This window comes from Mesocricetus auratus, unplaced genomic scaffold (genome assembly GCF_017639785.1).
Source record: "Mesocricetus auratus isolate SY011 unplaced genomic scaffold, BCM_Maur_2.0 Super-Scaffold_6730, whole genome shotgun sequence".
Taxonomy (NCBI): domain Eukaryota; kingdom Metazoa; phylum Chordata; class Mammalia; order Rodentia; family Cricetidae; genus Mesocricetus; species Mesocricetus auratus.
Window position 1 is genome coordinate 11,582,050 of NW_024429184.1, and position 22,244 is coordinate 11,604,293.

At 43.7% G+C, this 22,244-nt stretch overlaps 1 long non-coding RNA gene across 1 annotated transcript; it reads left to right on the top strand.

Annotated features, from left to right (window-relative positions):
* Window positions 1-357: 357 nt before the first annotated feature.
* LOC121136964 lies at window positions 358-9,424 on the top strand. The gene is made up of 2 exons (XR_005874154.1): window positions 358-4,000; window positions 6,930-9,424. It is a non-coding gene; the product is annotated as an uncharacterized LOC121136964 (long non-coding RNA).
* The last annotated feature ends 12,820 nt before the right edge of the window (window positions 9,425-22,244 follow it).

The window sequence follows — 22,244 nt, forward strand, 5'->3', positions numbered from 1 at the left end:
TTTCTTAAAAGATAGTAAAATTGCCCAGCAGTGGTGGCACATGTCTTTAATCCCAGCACTCAGGAGACAGAGACAGGTAGATCTCTGAGTTCAGGTCCAGCCTGGTCTACGGAGCTAGCTCCAGGACAGCTAAGAGTACGCAAAGAAACCCTGCCTCGAAAAATAAAAACAAGTAATCAAAGTAATAAAATATTTAGAAACAGCAATTTTTCGGATCTCTGTGAGTTTGGGGCCAACCTGGTCTATTGGTTGAGTTCCAGGATGGACAAGACTACACAGACAAACTGTCTTGGAAAACTAAAACAAGCTAGTCAAACAAGCAAACAAAAAGCCAAAAAGAAAAAGAAAAGGAGCAATTTCTTAAAATTGAAAAGATGTTTCGGTATGTGTCTCTGTGTGTACATCTGTGTGTCTGTATGTACAGGTTCATGTGCACATGTTTGCAGAGGCCAGAGGTCAATGTCTGCTGTCTTCCTCAATTGCTCTCCACTTTACTTTTGAGACAGGGTCTCTCACTGAACCTGGCACTAGCTGATTGGCTAGACTTTCCAGCCATCAAGTCCCTGAGACTCTCTTGTTTCAGCATCCCCAGAGCTGGGGGACTGATTATAAGTACGTTCCTAACTTTTTCAGGTAGATGTTGGGGATCCAACTCAGTTTCTTTACCGAATGAGCCATCTCTTCAACCCCCTACTGCTATTTTTTTTAAGCAGGTACAGAGGATGCAGTGGTAATTTTGAGTGGAGGGTGATGAGTTGCCTGGGAGATGGGATGAGGAATGCGTGTGGTAAAGAGGACTCTAGTCTGTTGGTGGTTTCTAATGGGAACTGAGTGGTGAAGGGCTGAGGAGAGACCGAAAGAGAGTACGAGTGATCGAAACATCAGCAGACACTGCTGGTTAGAGACTTGAGACCCTGATGAGCAACCATCGTAGGAGGGGTGGAGAGAAGCTATTCACACACGCTCATATACAGGAGATGCAGTTTTCAAACCCCAGTGTGCATGTGGCTCCTTCTCTGGTTGGTCTGGATGGACCCAGAGATGCTGCCATTACCAACCAGACCTCCAGAAGTGCAGAGGATGCACAGGTCACACCAGCAAGGATGCTGAGGATGTGATGACTCACTGCTCATGAGGAGAAAAAGGAGTTTTTGCCTGTTTTTTGTTTTATTGTCTTTTTTTTTTTTAAGGAACTAAATCAAGACAAAAGATTAGCTTACCATACTAAGTTTGGTTTCCTGAACTTGGCATTATGGGATGTAGAATAGTGTAATGCTAAAAGGTTAGATTAATTTTCAGATCAGGATTAACCCCTTCTCCGCAATTGTTAGAAAGATGATTCTGGGGTTAGACCTTTGCTCTCCGGTTTCTAGCTGGGAGGCTGCAGAGACAGGTCACACACTGCTGCATTGATTAATGGAGACACTGTTGTACAAACAGGGGTGGCACTTACTGAAGGAATAAAAATCCTCTCTGTAGATTTCACACGATGTAAAGAGTAACACAGCTCCTGGTGAGGCCCGTCTGGGCCTTTTCACATTCGACTTTTCTGTTAGGATGAACGATACTTCAGATTGTTCTGTGTTTTGACAGCCTTCTGAACTTTGTGTTTCCTAATTATTCATTAGCTGACATAATTTCAGGGCACTCCAGTGCCAGAATTGGCAGCGGTTCCACCAGGACAGCATCCATGAGGAAACTGCAATAGTTAGATTCTTCCTTTTAAGGTACTTCTCCGGGAACAACCGTCTGAATTAAAGAGGAAAGTGTGCGGTCAAACTCACTTACAATCGCAGCCCAATAAAGGTAAATGGCAGGCTGTGAGTGTAATCTGTGAACTCCCCCTTATATTTCCAACCAGCAGCAGAATTCTGGTGATTGCAGAGTTAGCTCTTTGGAAATTATCTTCATCTGTGTGTTGAATATAAAAAGACTGGTGGAAAGGAAATATTTTCCTCTTAAACTTGATCAGAACTTCCAAAACTGTCCTCACATCTATTGTCTGTGTAACTTTTTGGTGTATGTGTGGTATTAAGGATTGAACCCAAAGGCCCCACTCATATTAGACAAGTGCTCAATCACTGAACTACACCCTCACCCTCATCTGCCCCTGTATGTAAGTAAGTCTGTAAGATTTGGGCGATAAGGTTAAACTGAAGGGAACAAATTTATTACCTACAAAAATTTATGGAACATATTTTATTCTGAAGGCCTCGTTAATAACTATTTACAGTATCAACAAATGGTGGTTATATTACCATGTCGCTGGACTATCCAAGAACAACCTTTTATCTGTTGCTTCATAAAAGAGATCAGAAAGCAACAAAAATAAATAAATAAATTCCAGGCCATATTATCTAGATGTTATTCTCAGATATAATAGAGGACTCATTAAGTTATAACTGTTTCAAAAACAACTTATCCTTTCCCAAAACTAAATTGCATAAATTTTTAAAATTTGTTTTGGGCTCAAGGACGGGGACACCAATAATGCAGATTTGGAGACTGCTCTTCCTTGGTATCGTCTAGTCATTTGGAATTACCCGTGTGCATTCATTACCAAACACACCATCTAGATTCCTGTCCCACCTCTTTGCATTTTCTGTTCTTCAGCCTCCTTCATTGCTGCACTCCAATATTTTCATCCAGCCTAAAAACATCCCACCTTTGACGCTGTAGGCCTCCAGAAGAGAAGCTCTGCTGCCAAAATGATTTTAACTTTGCTTGAGTAGTTGGCTGAAACCTTTGCCAACCTATTTACCTTAATTAGCTCCACAGGTATGGTTCCCTCAAGAGGAACTCTAAGTGTAGTTGACTCCAGATTCAAAACGGGAAACCCTCCATCTCACGAAATTACAGAACCATTAAGGCTCTTTGAGACCTTCTCAAAAGTAACACCAAATTTCTTCTTCAACTGAAAAGCTGAGTCTCCATCTAAGAGTTTTCTTGCATATGGAGCTAATCATCATTAGGCACAAACCACTGACAACCGATCATTGCTAGTACAGTAGTTGTTGACTGAGTATATTCTACCATCTAGGTATCTCCTCCAAGGAATTCCTGAGACCTTTGTAAAACTTCTAACTAGATGCATTAATCTGACACCTCAACCCTCCCCTTCTTGTATTCAGCGACTCTAAATGTAATCTAACTGACAATGTGAGAAACCTAGGCGTTATCCAGCAATCCTCCACTACCCTACAACCAATCATTTTCCAGTACCTGCTGGTTTTCACATATTACACATGTGTTGACTGTTCTCTCCCTGAGCCCCTTCTGGGGATTCTTTTTAGCTTAGGCTTGACCTTTCTCTGGGTATTCATATTAACATGCTAAGGGACTTTGCTGCATCCAATCATGGCCTCTTCTATTATGATTTCAATGACTCTCATCTATAGCTTTGCTATTTCCTTGGCATAAAGTCTGCAGCTTCCCGGGATCCATTTTTAATCAGGCTCGTCTCCTACCTCCTGCCCACTGGATGTTAGCACTATTGACACTCTTGAGTCAGGTAAGTCTTTGTAGGGGTGTTGTCTTGTGTGTTGTGGGGGTGTTTTAGCATCACCCCTGGTCTGTCCCTGCTGATTGTCAGTGATTGCTCCTTCTCCCAGTTTTGGGAACCCAAAGCAGATAAAAACACAGGACTCAGATGATTTTAGCTGGATCTAACCCGAAAGCTTTTCCTGAGGTCCAGCTTCCAATCATGTCCTTGGGGGAGGGGTCAAAGCTCCCCAGAACTTACAAACAAGGTGTGTGCTGACTCCTAGCTTCCTGTACACAGTAGGCTATCAAATGTCTCCATTTCTTTGTTTCTGTTTGTCCCACACTGCTTTTATTCTTTTTCCCTCAATACAGAGAAGGAGTGTGTCCCTGTGTACACTACAGACGATCAGTCTGGTTGGCCAAGTTCTAAGGACTGCTTGGAACAAACCCTGAAGGGATGAGGCCCATTTCTCTGGAAGGCCACCCAGAAGTGTGTAGCCTAGTCTTCAACTACCTGGTTAGTACATAAATCCATGTTTTAAAAATTACAAACAATACAGAATATAGTATTAAAAGTGGAGGTGTCCTAGAGTCAAAGTGTTGTGATTAAAACAAAGTTTATATTACCCCAACATTGCCCCCTTTGGAGCCTTGTGTGTTTGTTCAAGGGTTGTGTGCAGATTGAGGTTAGGTTAGAGTAGGTTAAAATGTGGGCATTCGTGACTTGATGCTGGGAGACAGGATTACCAGAGTGGGTGATTCTCACTTCATGTCTGCCCAGCTCAAGGCATCTCTCACAATAGCCGCAGCGGCCTCTCACCCAGCAACCCCTCCAGCTCTTCCTTCCTTCACTCTGAAAGGCACAGCTCATATCATCAGAGCTATTATCAGAAAGGAGAGAACTCTGACAGTTTGTGACTTACGTTATCAGATGAATCTGAGATTCTGCGTTACAAGGTCAAGGGTCAGTGTGAGTAAGCAGCAGGAGGAGCCATCCGTAAGTGATGTTCTGAATGTGTGCTGTTGATATGGGCCTGGTCAAGTCAAGGGCTCTAGTCTCAGGCCTATGGGAAAACGGCAAAGCCTCCCCTCTGCCCACCATGGGGTGAGGCTCAGAGGGAAACGGTGAAGTCTTCCCTTGTGGTCCAGCTGTAGATGCTGATTTTATGCAGAAAATGTCTGCCATAGCCACACTTCCGTATTTGTGGCCTATAGACTGCTCCCTTACAAAAGCTACTCTGAGGTTAGCATTTATAAACTTGTCTCCTTGATCCGGTATCCACCATAAACCCCACCTTCTTGCTTATTCCCCTCTTCCTTGTCTACCCACATTCAGTAACTCTCCTGCTGTGTCAACTCTATGTAACAAACACGCTGGGCTTCTGAGGTGCTGTGGGTTTCTCCATCCAAGATCCCAACCTACCCTCCTTCAGCTTTTGTCCATCTGTCTGTATGTCTTCTCTTCATTTCTGCCCCAGTCAGGTCTGTCTGGGGAACCATGCAAGCACGTGGTGAGTCATGAGATCTGTGATTTTGAGCATTTTGGACCTCGAGTCTGATGTGCTGCAAATTAAAACGGGAAGCTTTGGGTGCCCAATGTGTTGAGAGCTCAGTACGGTGCCTCCCATTCACTAGGGTGTGGTACCTACCCTGTAAAATTCCAGGTGACACAGAACCTCTACAGCAGATGTGAGAAAGGATGTCTCTGTGTGTGAGTGTCCCAGAGGTCTGAAAGGTATCTCAAAATGAAGCACTTGAAGAGAAAACATGAGCAAGAACACTTTTCTAAGGTTAGCAAAACCATGCTTGATGGGAAAAGTGACTATTTTTATAAAGGCTTCCAGACAGAAGAACAAAGGGTGAGAGAAATCCTTTCCATTCAAATTTAATTCTAGAGACTTCATCCTTTCAATTGGGAATTTAAAAATAGCCCCCTCCCCTTATTCTGTGGATGATTCCTTCAAATCCATCACCACCCCTTCAGATCTCACTGGGGTCACTAAGAATGGTAGAGTGTTCACAGCCTCAGAATGAAAGGTGACAGAGCACACTGTAAAAATGCTTTAAAAACTCTAATTGAGACAAACCTGAACACCAAGCTGTATCTCATCTAAAAATTCTGTCTGCATATGGACAGGGACCGCAAGGGAACAGGGCGGAAACTGTCAACAGTTTGGTTTGTAGGATGGCAGAATTCTGGGCGAATTTTTCCTTTTTTTAAATTTCGAGTTTTGTTAATGTTTTTGTAATGTTTAATAAACAATACTGCAACAGTGGCAGCCGAACCTGCTGACTGACTATTGTTAGAAAGAGCAGTTTCTGTCAGAGCAGAAACTGCTGCCTGGGGCAGACACTCTCCAGCGTTTACGTGATGATGTCAGATAACCCTGACCATGAAGTGAACTCCTTCTAGTCCATATAAAGATGTTATTTTTCACCATAGCTAACTCATTCTGACAGGCATACAGGAGTGATTTCAACTGAGGCCGTAATGAGGGTTTTGGATGATTTTGTTGTTTTAATAAAAAAATTAAATGGTTGTTTGGTCACATTCAACCTAAGAAGGGCCTAAACTAAAATCATCTCCTGCAATAGAGTGGAAAACTCCAGGTTCTGTGAAGAGCATTTGTCAAAGTGTGTGAGCGTGTGGGAATCCATCTTGAGGGAAACGTTGGCACCGCACGTGAGAACTCCCGCGGCTTACCTTTGTGCAGAAATACGGTGGCAAGAGCGAAAGTCAGGCTCCATGAGACTTGCCAGAGGCACGCCAGCCTCTCTTCCTGCACATCTGCTGTTTCAAGCATGTGCGTAATCAACGTCGCAGACTGGCACTCCAGGCACTTGTCGGTGGATCCCATCCTGAAGTGACTTGTGACTGCGCGCCCTCCAAAGGCTCACCTGAGGTGCGAGATGCTGCAGAGAGATGATTTAATAGATAGCCCGATTCTGTTTCTCTGCACTGATCTCCACTGTAGTAGTTTGGTGTAGTGCCGGAAAGGGAGACACGTGGACAGCGTTGCCTCTGTGCCTGACAGAGCTGTTCTCACGGAGCTATACATCTGGCATTATGTAGTCTTATCCCTGGCTCTCTCTGAGAATTAGTGTAAGGATTGTCCCTTGGAATAACGTGTTGGCCTTCTCCCCCTTCTTATTCTTTTCAAATACCGGTGCTATGAATGTTTTATATTATGTCACCTACAAGTCCATCCTTTAAAAGAAATGATGCGAGGGCAGGATATGGTGGTGCACACCTTTAATGCCACCATTGGGGACAAAGAGATAGGGGACAAAGAGAGTCTATGAGTTTGAGGCCAGCCTGGTCTACATAGTGAATTTGGGTCATCCAGGACTACATGGTTAAGACTGTCTTTAAAAAAAACGATGAGAAGTTCCTTCTGGATTGAGGACATTAGTTTGTTAAACTGTGTTTTCTCTCTATGTTTCAGCTACCATGAGACTCAAGCTTAGCTATCCTACTGCTCTTCCAAGGACAGCTTCTCACATATTAGAGGAATAGATGGTTCAGCTGGAACATTTCTGGAGAAGGAGGACGAGCCCATCAATGCCTGTTCAGTTGCAATGCATGCTATGGCCAGGAGACATGTTTTCAACCCTAATGATCTCATTAGAATTTTTTCTCCAAGAATTTGTTGTTCCTAAAGTGCTAGATTTTCATAAAGGAAAATGCATTTCATTTTCTATAAATATCAAAATTAATTACTCATCGTTATAACTATTCATTAAAATTTAAAATTAGATAAGGATGTTCTTTGTGGATTTTCAAGTCTTGAAGAGATTCATTTTATTATAGCATCTACAGCATTACTATTTAAGGAAATCATGACATAAGGTTCATAACTAAATTAACTCAACACCTTCACCCAAATACCAGGAAGAAATTGGTGAACGATGGTAGGTAAGTATCATGAAGGAAACTGTGAGCAACTGCGGAGAATCATTTCTGGGTCTCACCTCTGTGAACACACCAGGAACAGAACTCATTCATTTTCTCTTTCATTCATTCAGCCCGAGAGCCTAATATCATCTAGGGATCATTTTTGGTGTCTAGGATACAGCAACAGAACAGATTGAACCACTCCCTGACCTTGCCTTCATGGAATGTGTATTTTAAGGAGACAAGAGAGTCAGCAATGAAAATAAATTAAGAAGTATATGGAATGACAGTTGGTATTCTTTGCTATGGAGAAAAGTCAGGTAGGTAAGGGAGAGGGTGAGTGGTGTGGGGGTGGGATTTGCTATTTTAAACGGCGTGATCAGGTGGCATCTAAGCAGAGATCAGAAGGAGTCACGTGAGTGTCTCCAGGAAGAGTTTCCATGCTGGAGGAACAGTTTGTGCAAAACTTGTAAAGCAGGTGTGTGCTTGATGCCCCTGAGGAAAGCCAGGAGACAGGTAAGTCAGGAATGACACAACTTTATACACTTTCTAAGTGATTCCACAAGAAATCAGATTTTTCCACTCACTCACCCTTCCCAGCAACTGAATTCAGTCACCATCCATCTAGTTTCTGGACCAGAGATCCGGACTACATCTTTTTTCTTTTCTTATAGTTCTATTGCCAAAAGGAACCTTGACCTAGTCTCTGTTCTTATTCATACAGCCGAAGTTCAGGCAATCTTTTGATATTCAAATTTGTTATTTATTAGTTCAGGCAATTTTTATCTCTCCTTTTATTGCAAGAACTACTAATGAACCGGTCTCCTCACTTGTGTTCTCTATTTTCCCCTGCCCCGGCCCCATCTCTGTCTCCAGATAGATATATCAATCCAGCAACTTCAGTGATCTCTGAATTGAAAAGTTGTAATAAAACATGAGTACCACAAAGCTTATTTTAATAATTTTCAGGGCACATGCCAATAGCATTGAATTCATTCACCTTGGTTGACCAGACATCACCACTGTATCAAACTATGGTCTATATCAACAGTAACTTCTCAGACTCTGGCAATCACATTTTGACTCTATCTGTATGAGTTTGAATTCTTTACACATAATACAAGGGGAATCATACAATGCTTGTCTTTTTGTGACTGGTTTATTTCATTTAGCACAGTGTGCTCAAGGTTAGTTTATACTGGTGAATGGGTCAGAATTTCCTTCTTTAAAACTGAATATATATATATATATATATGTATATATATGTATATATATATGTATATATGTCATGTTTTGTCTAGTCTTTCACCCATCACATATAACTTTGCAGAAATGTGTTCTCATTGCTCTTGCGGATTTCATGGACTCAACTGACACTATAGTTTTCATCCTATTTATTCTTTATTCTTCTCATACAGGTTTTCACTTGATGTTAACCACAGACTTTTTCGTGGTTGTGTCTCTGCCCCAGGTTCTTCTTTGGTTTATATTTTCCCCCAGGATAAGTTCAACTTGAACTTCAGACTTGGCTTCAAATGTCATCTTCTACAGGAGGCTTTCCCTACCTCACCCCTGGGGGTTAGGGATTTCCTTTTTGATCCAGAACATGCCAAACTTATTTCTACCAATATATCTGGAAAGTACCAGAGGTTGGCACACGTGGATACTCAAGGGACTTGTGTTGTTGAGTGAATGAATGAGTGGTGAAGTGGAAAGAGAGGACTCATGGATGCAGTGGCGGTTGACAGAGGGACCTGTGGGAAAGACTAAATCTAGGTCACAGCAAGTGTGAAAAGGCAATCCTGCACAGCACACTGGCCATGGACGTCATCTGTGCCCACGAAACACAGGCTGGCTCACTCTGCACACAGGACATTTATAGTCTCTAGCTCTCAAGTCCTTGTAGGTGTTTTGCACATTTAGGGCAATATTAATAATTTTCTAATTTTCTCACACCCTTTCTTCTTCCATTCTTAATCAATTTTCCCTCTTACTCCCCTGCTATCCCGGATTTGGAAATAAATTCATATGTTTAGGTCACTTCAACTTAAGTGAGACTTTATTCTGTGAAGTGTGTAGTTTGTAAAAGGCTCAATGGGCTATTTTGGATCAAATAACTCTGTTTTCTTTAGCCATTTAAAATAGTCTATTTTCATTTTATCAGCCACTGCCTCATGAAAGGACCTAAGAATATCCTCAACTTAGTGTTAGATCCCGTAATTACATTTTCCCATTTTGAAAGCAGTTATGCAGTCCTTACAATAGAGTCAGTCCTGCTAAAAATAAACTCCAGGCAGTTCATATTAACTGTGTAATAATAACAGACAACAAGGAGGCTCAGTGTCCAAATATGATGAAAACAGGAAGTTCGTTACACAAGCTGTTCTTTCCTGATAGATCTGAATTCTTAAAACCTTAACTCAAAAATAATCCCTCCAGGTTATAAATAAAATCAGAGACTCTTCTCTTCTTTGTGGTTTATTGGAGATGATAACATCTTGGCTAAATCAATCCCCTGTTATGGACAGACTGGCGTGCCAGCACGCCGGGTTTTGTGGAGGAAGGAGGAAGGAGTCAGCATGGAGACCCTTCTCCTCACCCCTGGGTGCTGGAGGCACCTGTCCCAGGCGTTCCTCTTCTCTTAACCCAGGAGCCAGTTGCCAAGGGGACTCTGCTGTACTAGGATTCAATGGCAGCCATGGCAGCGAAGCCGCGCCTTCAGGTGTGGAGAGGGTTTTTATTTGTCTCTGGGGAGATAACATCCTGAGAGAACAAACACAGTGCTAAATGTCTGTCAAATACCACCCTGCTTCTTCAGGGTCACAGCGGGGTTCCAAGGTATGCAAGTCCCACCCCCTTAGTGCGCTTTTCTTCGTAGTGAGTGCCATTGGTCGCCAGGACTCACATGAGGTGAGCATGGAGGAAGACTGTTTCCAAGGCAGCGGGATCAGCCTGTCTTCCTGTATACACACCCCAGCCCTGGCTCGGCAGGGGAGGGACTCGGAACCCTGCTGCCCACCTCCTCTTTGGGAACCTTGCATTGGCTATTGCCATAGCCATAAAAAGTACAACAGTGGACCAGACAGGCATTCCAGCGTGTCTTCATTTCCTGTCACATAGTAGAGACCAGGCTGGAAAGTCTACCCAAGGCTTGCCTATGGGATGGGACTCAAGTGGGGAAGGGGGTGACAGAAATGTGTCGGCAGTGGAGAGGGAGAAGCTAAGCACCTGCTGAAGGACTCAGTGAGCGCTGTTTGATCTCTCCCACGGGTGGATCAGCTGAAGCAGAGTTTCCCACAAGCAGAAGAGCCTGGTTAGGGGAATGCTCGCCTTCAGCGACCCCAGCGGTCTCCTTGCCTGGGGGCTTGCACACCTCTCCTCAGGAGTGTGAACTTCCTTTACCTGTCTGATCCAGGAGCATATCCACGGAGGGACAAAGGGTCTCATCGTCAAAGTTTCACCTTCAACAACAGCCTAAAAGTTTGGCTTTTGATATTATTTCCAAATGGGTTTAGATAGGCACTGGATCTAATGGAAAACAAAACTAAAAAACAAGTCACACTTCACTTGAAACTTGCGTCCTTTGACAGGATGACAGCAGCTACTGGGTACTGTGAATTTTATAACTTATATACTTGTATATTCTCATGCTTCTGTATCCATGCATCTTTCTGCTTATCGGCCCATATTAACCCTCTAGGATGTATCTCAGCTTTTGCAATGAGGTTTTGATATTTCATTTCCTAAAGTACTTACATTTTCAGAAACTGACTTTAAGTGACCCCAATCCTGACCTTTTCTACCACCAAGCAAACGCGTGAGGAGTGGTGAAGACTTCTGGGAGAGAGGGAGGAGCCCTGGAGATGCTCCCTTGTGGATGGGGATGAGCGTCCTTAAACTTGAGATCCTCGAAACTCCTAGGCAGCTTGTTAGAAATGCCACAGAATGCCTCAAATCTCTGCCTCAGACCCAGGTTCTTGGCACAGAGAGTCTGTGACTATTTTTTGAAAATATTGTAACAAATTGTAGAGGGAACTGTTGGGGAGTCAAAAGAGGAAAGAGGTCCCCTTTGGGAAACAATAATGATTCTCCCTGGCATCATTCTGTCTGTCATGGGGAAATTTCCTGTAAAGAAGAACAAAGAGACCTGATGCGCCAGAGAGCAGAAGGTGGCAGGGGAATCTCTCCCCCAGGATACCGGGGCAACATTTGAAGGAACAGACAGACCGTGGGGGTCAGAGGCTTTGCCAGGGGATTGTGGGAGAGAGATGGCTTCTGGAGACCTGAGGTGAGACATCATGAAGCCTCAGGCTAGAGCTGAACAGTGGAAGATCGTGAGGCCTGGTGAAGGGAGCAGCCCACACTTCCCACTCCATTCAGTAAAGGCAATTTCTCTAGAACTCAGCCTGCAGCCTGCTTCCTGGTGTGTGCATAGTGAAGACAGACCTCTAGAAGTCTTGACTTACTTCTTTTTTTTGTAACAAAGAAGAAACATTAACGTTCTCTATGGAGGGGGCTGTCCTTAGTAGTGGGAAGGAGTACTTTGCTAGATCTCTGAGCTAAGTGGAGTGTGGTGCAGTAGCTGTGCCTGCCGCTCTCTGTCCTGCTGCTGGAAGGGGAAGCTCTGGGTCCAGATGAAGGGTATGCAGGTTTGCTCACTTCCATGGCCTAGCTCGCAGTACTACAAACCCAACACTCTCTTGAGTCATTTTTTTGGCTATTCCAAAAGCCATCACAAAGTCCTTCCCATGGGTACGGAAACACATCTGTTTTGCATATGACCGAACAGTTATCAGTCTTCCTTTGGTTCTAAATATCAATGGTTTCTGTTACATAAAATTTTCTTAACTTTAAATTCCTCTTCTTGAGTTCTCACTGATGATAGCAACCGTGCTCCGTATTTTGGGGATTTCTGCCTAGCAACTTGACTGGGAGCCATTTGAGCGAGCGGCACAACCCTCGAGCTCTCTGGATTGCAAAGCTCTATTGTTTCTTGACTTCCACATATTATCCATGGGCTTTTTCTTTTTAACAAAGGCAACTTTAAATGGGAGGGAAGTTATAACAGCTCAATTTCTATTTTGCTTCTGTTTCTGTCCCAGGTGATGGTTTCCAAGGTATATATTAAAAATATGAATAAATATTGTTTGTTGAACTTGTGCCTGTGTATTTTATATTCAGAGACTCAAAAGATCACTTGCTGGAATAAGACAACAGTCTTAAGAATTACTAGCATACATTGGTTATGTAAAATTGGCTATTTATGACATTTTCATACATGTACATGATATGCTTAAATTATTTTCAACCCCCAATACCTTTACTTCATCAAATGTTTTGAATGCCTAATATATGTTAGACCTATTTTACATTCTGGGTATTCAAGGGTATCTAGAGAAGTGTTTTTTCTTAGGGAACTTATGTTCTCCTGCTAGGAAGAGACAAATTATGGAGGAGTGACACAAAATTAGTGTGTGTGCAGCCTTATACTAGTTGTAGAAGGTTTCTACAGTAAATGACATTTAAACAAAGACTTGAAAGACATGTACAAGTCAGTACATTCGTATGAAGAGCTTTCTTGGTGGAGGAAACTCAGTTACCAAGATGCTGACAGGGGCAACTGGCTTGTGTTTTGAGGAATGTCAAGGTGTTGGATTCCCCTGGAATAGCAGTTCCAGGTGGTTGTGAACTGCCATGTCAATATCCAAGTTCTCTGTAAGACTAGTCAGTGGTCTTAACCTCTGAGCCATTGTCCCAGTCCTTAGATATTTATTTTACTAGTGAGGTGGGATACTGAAGGGTGCTTTGAGCAGAGGAATGATGCAGATATTCTGACGGGGACACTGTGACTGCAGGAAGGAGCATACCCCGCTGAGGTCCTCCGTGGGTGAGCCTGTTTGAGCATCCTTTATGGAGGGAGTGTTGGAAGTAAGTGAGGGAAGTGGGTGACAGATGGGAAGGAGAGAGATAGTGATGTAGTGTCTGCTGATGGACAGCTTCAGCCCGAGGAAGAAATTATTACCAATAAGACAGCAGACAGGAGCCTTTATCTCCAGTCTGGATGTGGTCACACGCTTAGGAATGTGTTGGGCAGAGTAAACCCCAGGTACTTCTAGGAGCAATGGCCTCCGTTGCCTGTGGGTGAGTCTCACAAACTCACTCAGAGAAGCTGGGGGAAGGGCTCACCTACCAACTGGGGTTCCAGTAGCAGCATTACATGATCTAAGGGAGGAAAGCCAAGACCCATTAGTCCAGAAGAGGGGTGAAACTGTCTTAGACTAGAATATAGCGGGGGGGCAGTGTTGAGAAAGACTTTCTTTCAGGATATAATTTGAAGTAAAAATCCTCGGGATTTTCAAATGGATTACCAGAGAATGTGGGAGGAGAATATGAATAGCTCATTAGCTTTGTCATTTCTTGAGGTTGGGAAGACTGTGGGAGCGGCATTTGGAATGAGTTGACAGAAGCATTGTTGGAAACATAAATTGGAAATACTTTGTCAATACCAAAATGAAGACCTCAAGTAGGCAATTGGAGGGGAGTGTCTGAAGTTGCAAAAGTAGATTCTAGTTCTCAGACTCAGCTGTATGAAATAAATATTTGGCAGGAGAGTCTCATGGCCATTTCCAGCATAATTTCTAAATAAAGGACTCAGTGGGTGGTTTTTGAGTAGCCTACTACCTGCTGTAAAAATTGAAATTAGCATGGGTTCACAAAAACTTCCTTCATCTTTGACGTTGAATGGCGGTCCAGGTACATAATATTTATAAGTCCTGCAGTTTTGGTACGCCCTGATTTTATACTGTGTTTGTTAAACTTGTCTGTCTTAGAGCTGGAGAGATGGCTCTGCAGTGAAGAGCAAATTCTACTTTTGCAGAGAACCTGCATTCTGTTCCCACAGGTACACCAGGTAGCTCATAGCCACCTATAACTCCAGCTCCAGGAGGTCCAACACCCTCTTCTCTTGGTCTCTTTGGGGACCTGTGCTCATGTGTGCATCATATGTGTATCATGTGTGCATCATGTGTGAATCATGTGTACACACCCATACAAAGATGCACACACAGAAACAAAATTACACAATAAAGTATTTTTACAAAAATGATGTCGATGTGTTTTGCATGCATATATGTATGTGTACCACATGCATGCGGTGTCCATGGAGACCAGAATCACATGCATGCAGTAGTGTTCACAGAGACCATAACTACATGCATGCGGTGTCCACAGAGACCGGAAGAGGGCATTAGATCTCCCCGGAGCCAGAGTTGCAGATGGCTGTGAGTTGCTATGTTGATGCTGGGAACCAAACAGAGGTTCCCCTGGAAGGGCAGTGAGTTCTCTTAACCATGAAGTCATCTCTCCAGCCCTAATGAAATAAGTATTAAAAAAATATACATATATATCACATCCTTCTGAAAAATAAAGACATAAAGGTCAGAAAGCAGGTTAGTTTTTTTCTGTCAATTGAGCTGTTTGCCATATTTTAAATCGAAAACTTAAATGGGCATTTAGAAAATCTATTGTCCGATTTGAAGGTGTCACAGCCTCAGGGAAAGCAGCTAATACTCTGCACTGGACAGAACTCAAGAAAAGAAGGCGATAAAGTCAGCAAACTCAAACTCCTGGTCTGAAATTCTAGTGTGATGGATCTGAGGCACACAAAAGACCTCGTTTCGCAGCTTGCAGGAGATATCCTTGCAGCAAGAAATAGAATTAGCAAATTTTAAAAGACAACTTTTATTTTTCATTAAGCTGGCTGCAGCATGAAGGCTGCAGGCTTCGCAACCATCTGCCTTGGTCAGAATTCTGGCGATGCCATTTGTTATCTATGTGATCTTGACTGAGTTTCTTAAAATCTGCTCCATTTGCCTTACCTGTGAGACAAGGGGCTGCTCCCAAGTACAAAGCTCCAGATAATACCGCTAGAATTATATGAATTGAGTTAAGACAGGTAGGTGCTCAAAGTAGTGCCCAGTTAAGTAGGCACTGGCTGCTCAAAGCATACAAATAAAAAATAAGACAGCGGGGCTGAGGAGATGGCTGGTTCAATTGGGAAAGCGCCTGCTGTGCAGCCATGGTGATTTGAGTTTGGTTCCCAGTATATAAGGAACACCAGGCATGGCAGCATATACTCTGTCATCCCCGCACTGGGGCGGTGGGAACGAGACGATATTTGGGGGTCTTTGACCAACTGATGAATTGGTGAGATCTGGTTCAAAGAGAGACTCTGGTTGAAAAAGGAGGTGGAAATGATTGAGAATGACACCTGTCACAAACTTCTGGCTTCAGTGTGCAGATGTACAGTGCGACCCTCACCCCCCACACCCGAAACACTCAGATAGGGCAATCCTAGGGTGCAATGGTAGAAGTGGGTGTTCTACACCTGAATCTGCTGTTTTACTTGGGCATTTCCCATTCAGTTCTGGGTGCTTGTTTGATTTTAAATGTTGAAAGTGGTGAAGGGCACAGGACCGTGCCAAGAGCAGAATGTGCAAAAGGTTGGGACAGAGAATGCGTGTGTTTGTTTTCTTTTGAAAGTAGGTCCAGAAGCTGACATAAAGCTTGAAAACCCGGAGTTCCTATCGCAGACAGAGCCGGGAGCACAGCGATGGAGTCAGAGAGGACAGGTTTGGAGTGCTTTGACACTGTCACGGGCAGAGGGTGACGGAAGCCACTCCTACTGCCCTGGAGCTACAGGTGAGCCTGATCCTCAGGTCTCAGCTTCATTGTCTGAAATCAGAGCTCAGCTCAGATGTGCTCTCAAGAAAAAGTGGCTGTGGGTTTCTGTATGGGCTGCCTGTCCTTGGAAATGAGGCCCCGAGTCACGGAGGACAGCCAGGTGTGATGATACTTACATTGGTTTTGGTTGGGATTCAGCCTGAATAATATGAACGATCTCTTTCACTCTAAGACTCTAGGGACTGTATTAAGTATTTTAGCCGGTATTTTTAAATATATATATTTTTATTTAAATTAGAAACAACTTTATTTTACATATCAGTCCCAGTTCCCTCTTCTTCCCATCCTCCCATTCCTCTTCCCCCACCGACCTCCCCCAGCCCACTCCCCAGGGAGGGAGACGCCTTCCATGGGGGATCATCAAAGTCTGTCACACCATTTGGGGCACGATCTAGGCCCTCCCCCATGTATCTAGGCTGAGAGAGTATCCCTCCATAAGAACTTCAGAGTATGATTTCTATTCTGCGATAATTCCCAGGTACTTAAAACTCACAGCTCTGAGTGACCTCCTGGGAAAACTCAGGGTGCCATTGTTTTGACGGTGTCTAAGAAATCATGGTTTCTAGACAATCACCATACTACCCTGTGCTGCAAACGGGACAAGTGTAAAGAACCAGTGTCACTGTCTCCCTGGGGGCAGGGGGCAGGTTTCATGCTGTGTCTGGAGAGCTGGTGGCCAGGGCGAGGTCAGGATGTGCAGGGAGCAGGGCGGGTGCCTCAGGGGAGACTAAGTGAGGGCTGACACAGCAATGGCGGATGGACTGGCAGCCATGAGCCACAGAGCCATAGGCATGTTTATCTGCTGCTTGAGGTTTCCAGGCCCATTTTAGTTCATACAGCCAACGTTTGTTGACCACATGTCATGTGAAAGACACTCTGCTAGGCACTCAAAAGACACTCCCTGAATGGACACACTGCCCCTCTAGCCAGGAGTTTCTGGACTGCTTGGACCATAAGATGGGGTAGCAGATGCTTTGCATGGTATTGTATTAATCAGGGAAAAAGAACAATGTCACTAATAAGTCATGGTTTGTTGTAAAGAATCGGCTCTTTCAGCAATGGAGGCCACAACCATGATCTACCAAGTGGACACTGGGTGTCTGTGGTTCAAAGGCCTGAGGGGAGCTCGAGAGCTGGCAGTGCAGATTTCAGGCTGAGTGAAGGAGCACAGAGGGCAGGAGACGACTGTTCCAGAGCAAGCCATTATACAGAGAGGGAATTCACCTTCCTTCAGCCTTTCCATCCTGTTCAGTCCTCCATAGACGGCATGATGCTCGCCTATGTGGCGGAAGCAGCCGTTTTCATCAGTCCCCAAGATCAAGTGCTCATGTCTTCTGGGGACATTCTTACAGACACGCCCAGAAACAATATTTAACCAGGAATCTGGACCATGGCTAAGACTAGTTGCCATGTAAATGAGCAGAACTTCATGTATGCAAAGTGCCACAAGGTAACCCATTCTCCTCTCACAGCCTGTGGGCCAGACTCTTCAAGCGTCTTCAGACACTTCATGAGGTCCTGGTGACCTGATGAGTCAAGGAACTACAGCTTTGGAGTTAAACTCCCACCTGAGCTTTAGTTGGTGTGTTAACCAAAGTGCCCTTCCTTTTCTCTCACTGATGTAGATCTGGGAATGTCTTCCTACTCCTAGTCCAGTGCTCCCTCTATTATAGTACATATGCAGGCACAGGAAAAGTTAAAACCAATGTGAAGACCCCACATTAAACGATATGGCATAATCTTGGGATGCAGATTGTTGTGGCTGGTTATAGTGGTGGTGGGATATGGCAATGGCTTAGGGTGGGTTGGATGGGACAAGGGAAGGTGTTTTGCATGAGCAAATGCTCCATCAAAGGTGAGACCTAACAGCGCAAGTAGAACATGAAACTCCTAGGACTCTTGCTTTTGGCTGCATCATTTGTGTCCACATGACTCCAGGGATGCCTTTGACACAAATAGCATCCTTGATGTTGTTTGTTGTACAACTGGCATGATGCTGTGGGGACATTTGGGAGAAAAGCAAGACAGAAATCCAGAGAAACAGATTCAGGCACCAACTGTAGAAAGAAGGAAAGGTTTGGGTAAGGATATTTCAACTTTACTTTGTAGACCCTAAACAAGTTATTTGAGATGACTGATTGGGAGATGTGCACATTAAATTTGAAAGGAATAGATTGGGGACCAGAGACCAGAGATGATCACTTAAACATGAAACTAAGTGACTAAAGATTGGCCAGTCAAGTATGAAGCTGTTTTAGTCACCTAGATACTATATAAAAAGATATGAGTAGTGGTGGTGGCCGTGGTAAGCAAAAGAAATGCGAACGTGGAATATTCTCTTCATTATTTCTACAACAATTTTTTACAGTGTTTCACAAGAACAAGGCACCGTGAATGATGCTGGTGATTTGTAAGCCATATAGATGTGTCATTGTAAAGTCACTCACCAGAGAAACACATAATGTTATCACTTTATAAGGGCTAAGTGCAAACTGATGAGGGAAAATGTCACCGATGATGCCTGAGCCAGTTTGAGTGTTCAGGGATCAGGGAAGACTTCTCTGAAAAATTGGAAAGGCAAGGTTCTTTAAATCGAGACTGGGAGGGTGAGTAGGAGTCAGCTATGCAAGGAGAGGCAAGGACACAGGAGCGTCTCAGATGTGGAGGGTATTTGTGCAAAGGCCCAGAGGTGACCGCAAGCCTGGAAAACAGCAGGCAAGGTAAAGAGGTACAAGATGACACTGGAGACAAAGCGAGGAGCCTCGGGGCAAGGTCGGTCTGTTTCCCTCACCCCCCAAAATCAAGAAGGAACCAGGAAGCTTTAAATTGGAGACGGCACATTCCATTTTGCATTTTGAAATGGGTACCCTTGTTGCCTTGTGGAGAGCAGAGGAGCCCTGGGCACCCAGGAAACCTGGCCTGAGCTTGTGTGGTTCAGGGGGAAACTTAGTGGATGGGAAAAATGAAGACGGCAGTGGGATAGGATATTAGGAAACTTCCAGGACTTGGTGGCAGACAGGATAGAAGTGCAGAACCATGGATTGTTGTTAAGTGTATATTCAAAGAATGAAATACTGCCCGAAAGTAGAGTAAACCACTGTTGCACACAGCATGGATGCATCGCAGAAACGCTATACTCGGGGAAGTAAGTTGGAAACAAAAGCAGACGGGCTTCGGATGAAGGTGTCTTCCTGCCAGCGGTACTGGAAAGGACAGCTGTGGGAAGTGCATGGTGGCAATGGTCTTCTGTACAGGAGAAAACACATCGGCTAAGCATTGGAATGAACAAACAACAAAAAGATTTCAGTGGGAAGAGATAAAAGTACACATACGGTTGTATTGGTCAAAACAAGGAGATGTCAGCCATCTCTAAGTGATGGAGGTACTGAGGGAGAGTGACAGAGGGCCCAGGGACTGAAGTGTGTAGAGCAATGGCTCTGGGGAAGGTGAGTCTGCCAGAAGTAGCCACTCAGAGGGAAGGGTCCTAGAAGAGCAAGCCAGGAAACTTGGGCTTGGCAGCACCTTTGGGTATAATGATCTCCCAGGAGAACAATTAAAGTGTTGCTGTCACCACAACATGGTTGCTTAGCTAACAGTGTGGCATTTGTTCAAGGAGAGATTCAAATCAAGTTTAAGGCTAGCTCTAGCCCAGAGGCGAGAGGTTCCTCATCCGACTGTATCTTAGCCACAAGCAGAGAGACCCTGCTAAATGGTGCTGTAGCTTTTTCTAGTGAATACTGTGGTTCAGAATTAGATTCTACAAGACCCACCCATCTGATAAAAAAACGATGACCCTAAACCATCAAGAGACTTCCTTTTCTTTTCCTCTAAGAATTAGCAATTTGCTTCCGTATTTGAGAATTCAGTGTGCTTCTGTGACCAAAGCACAACAGACCTGCACCATGGTTCCAAATGTTTCAAAACCCGGGGACACTTTTCTCAATGTTGAGTTAGCACATTGAAAATGGCTTCCTTGCTTGAGACTTTCTCTTTCATTTACAGGTGTGCCCCAAGGCATCAGTTCAGGAGGATAGCTCTGTGCCAGCTGCTACCAGGAACAGTGAGCCAGATTAGTTATTTCTGGATGCCAAAGCAACTTTAGGCTCGCACCAGCACACTTTCAAGATGAAGCACCTAGGTGAAAGCCAGTTGTATTCCCCTGGCTATAAAGTCTTTTGAGAGAGCAAAGCTTGGATTCATCCAGCCAAGACCGAATTCAAAATTGTCCTGTTCTAGAGACAAATGGAAAACAACGAGCTGTGTGGTTTGTACAAGTTATTGTTCATTGAAAACAGAAGCAAGACCTCAGCATCACCCCTCTGTGTCTATGAACACATGTATGGGTGGGTACCACTGTCTCACAACCATCTTGTGTAGTTCTGCAACCGGTCATGTAGCCTTGGACCACTCTTCCATGAGGCAAAGCTCTAGTCATTTTTGGGATGCCCTCCAGACTCAGTCCACCTCATCATTTCTTCTGAAATGGTACTTGCCCCATTGCAGGATCTGACCAAATTTTCAAATGGGAAGAATGACTCCACCTCCAACCTAAGTCCAGGAAGTTCATTAAAGTCTGGGCTAAATTAAGCTTTAATCACCTATGAAGTGAGCACACAGCAGGGGCATTCAGGGAAGGCTTCAGCTTTAATCAGCCATGTCTGGGAGGAACCAACTGGAATCTAAGCTTTTACAATATTGATATGTAATTTATATACATGGAAATACCCAGTATCCACAAATTCTGATGACTGCCCATTGAGACACAGGACATTTCCATCATGTCCCTCAGGCTCTATATTCTTAACCCCAATCAACTGCTGATCTATTTTCCATCATTAGAGGCGAGTTTTGTCTGTTCTTGAGTTTTGGTGTTCTGCTTTGTGTGTGTGTGTGTGTGTGTGTGTGTGTGTGTGTGTGTGAGAGAGAGACCACACAACATTCACTCTTTTGACTCTTTTGCATCTTATTTCTTTCACCAATTATAGTGTTTCTGAGACATATTCATGTCATATGTAATAGTAGTTCATTCCATTTTTTATCAGTTGGCATTTCATTCTTTGAATATACCACTTAATAACAATACGTTTTTCTGCCAGTATTCACCTGGATTTTTCCAATTCTCAGATCTACTATTATATCCTTACATAAAGCTTTACGTAAACACAATCAAAATTACTCCGATTTAAAGATTTGAGAATTCCGTGGCATACAAATTGTAACCCAGTTTTTAACGTGTTAATAAATGCTGTTGATAAAGGCTTAGATTTCAAGTACCACCCGTGTCATGTCTCATGGTGAGAGTGGAGTTGCTGTGTCTAGAGTCTCACGCTCAAGGGGCACAGCAGGAGGCAGCTGGAAATCCAGGCAGCCGGCTCCACATGCAGGACCCACGCAAGCAAGGACACATAGTGGACCCTGTCTCAAGAAAAAATCCAGGAGGGAGGGAGGGAAGAGGAAGGAGGAGGGAGGGAGGGAGAAGGGAAGAAGGAAAGAAAGAAGGAAGGAAGAAGAGAGGGACGGAGGGAGGGAGGGAAAACTACACAGTTTCTAAAGGAGTTACACCATTTTAAATTCACTCACTGGCAGCAAATGAAAACTTTCACTGCTTTATACTCTGCTTATCACTTGCTGGTACTGATTGCTTAAAATTATAGCACATGTGTGTATGAGTGTGTATGTGTGTGTATGTGCATATGTAGCATGTGTGCCTGCCTCGAATGTGCACTGGTGTTTTAATTTGTGCTAGCCTGACAACTGAAGATGTTGAATACCTGTACTGTGATCCTAGGCCATTCAAGTTTCCTTTGTGAGATGCCTGTTCAAGTCTTATTCTCATTTTAAAAACTAGGCCATCTCTTTATTATTGAATCATAGGATTCCTTTGTATGTTCTGGGTGCAATATATTTGTCATATATAAACACATATAGTGATTCTTCCTCAGTGTGGGGCTTGCTATTTATTTTCTCGATGTGTTGGATGAGTAAACATTGCGTGGCTTGGGTGAGTACAATTTATCAATGTTTTTCTTGTATGAGTCATCTATGTCCTTCTCAAAAAAACTTTTGCTCATTTCCAGGGGGTAAAGTATTCTTTTTTCAGACTTTTGTGTTTTCTCTCTTGTAT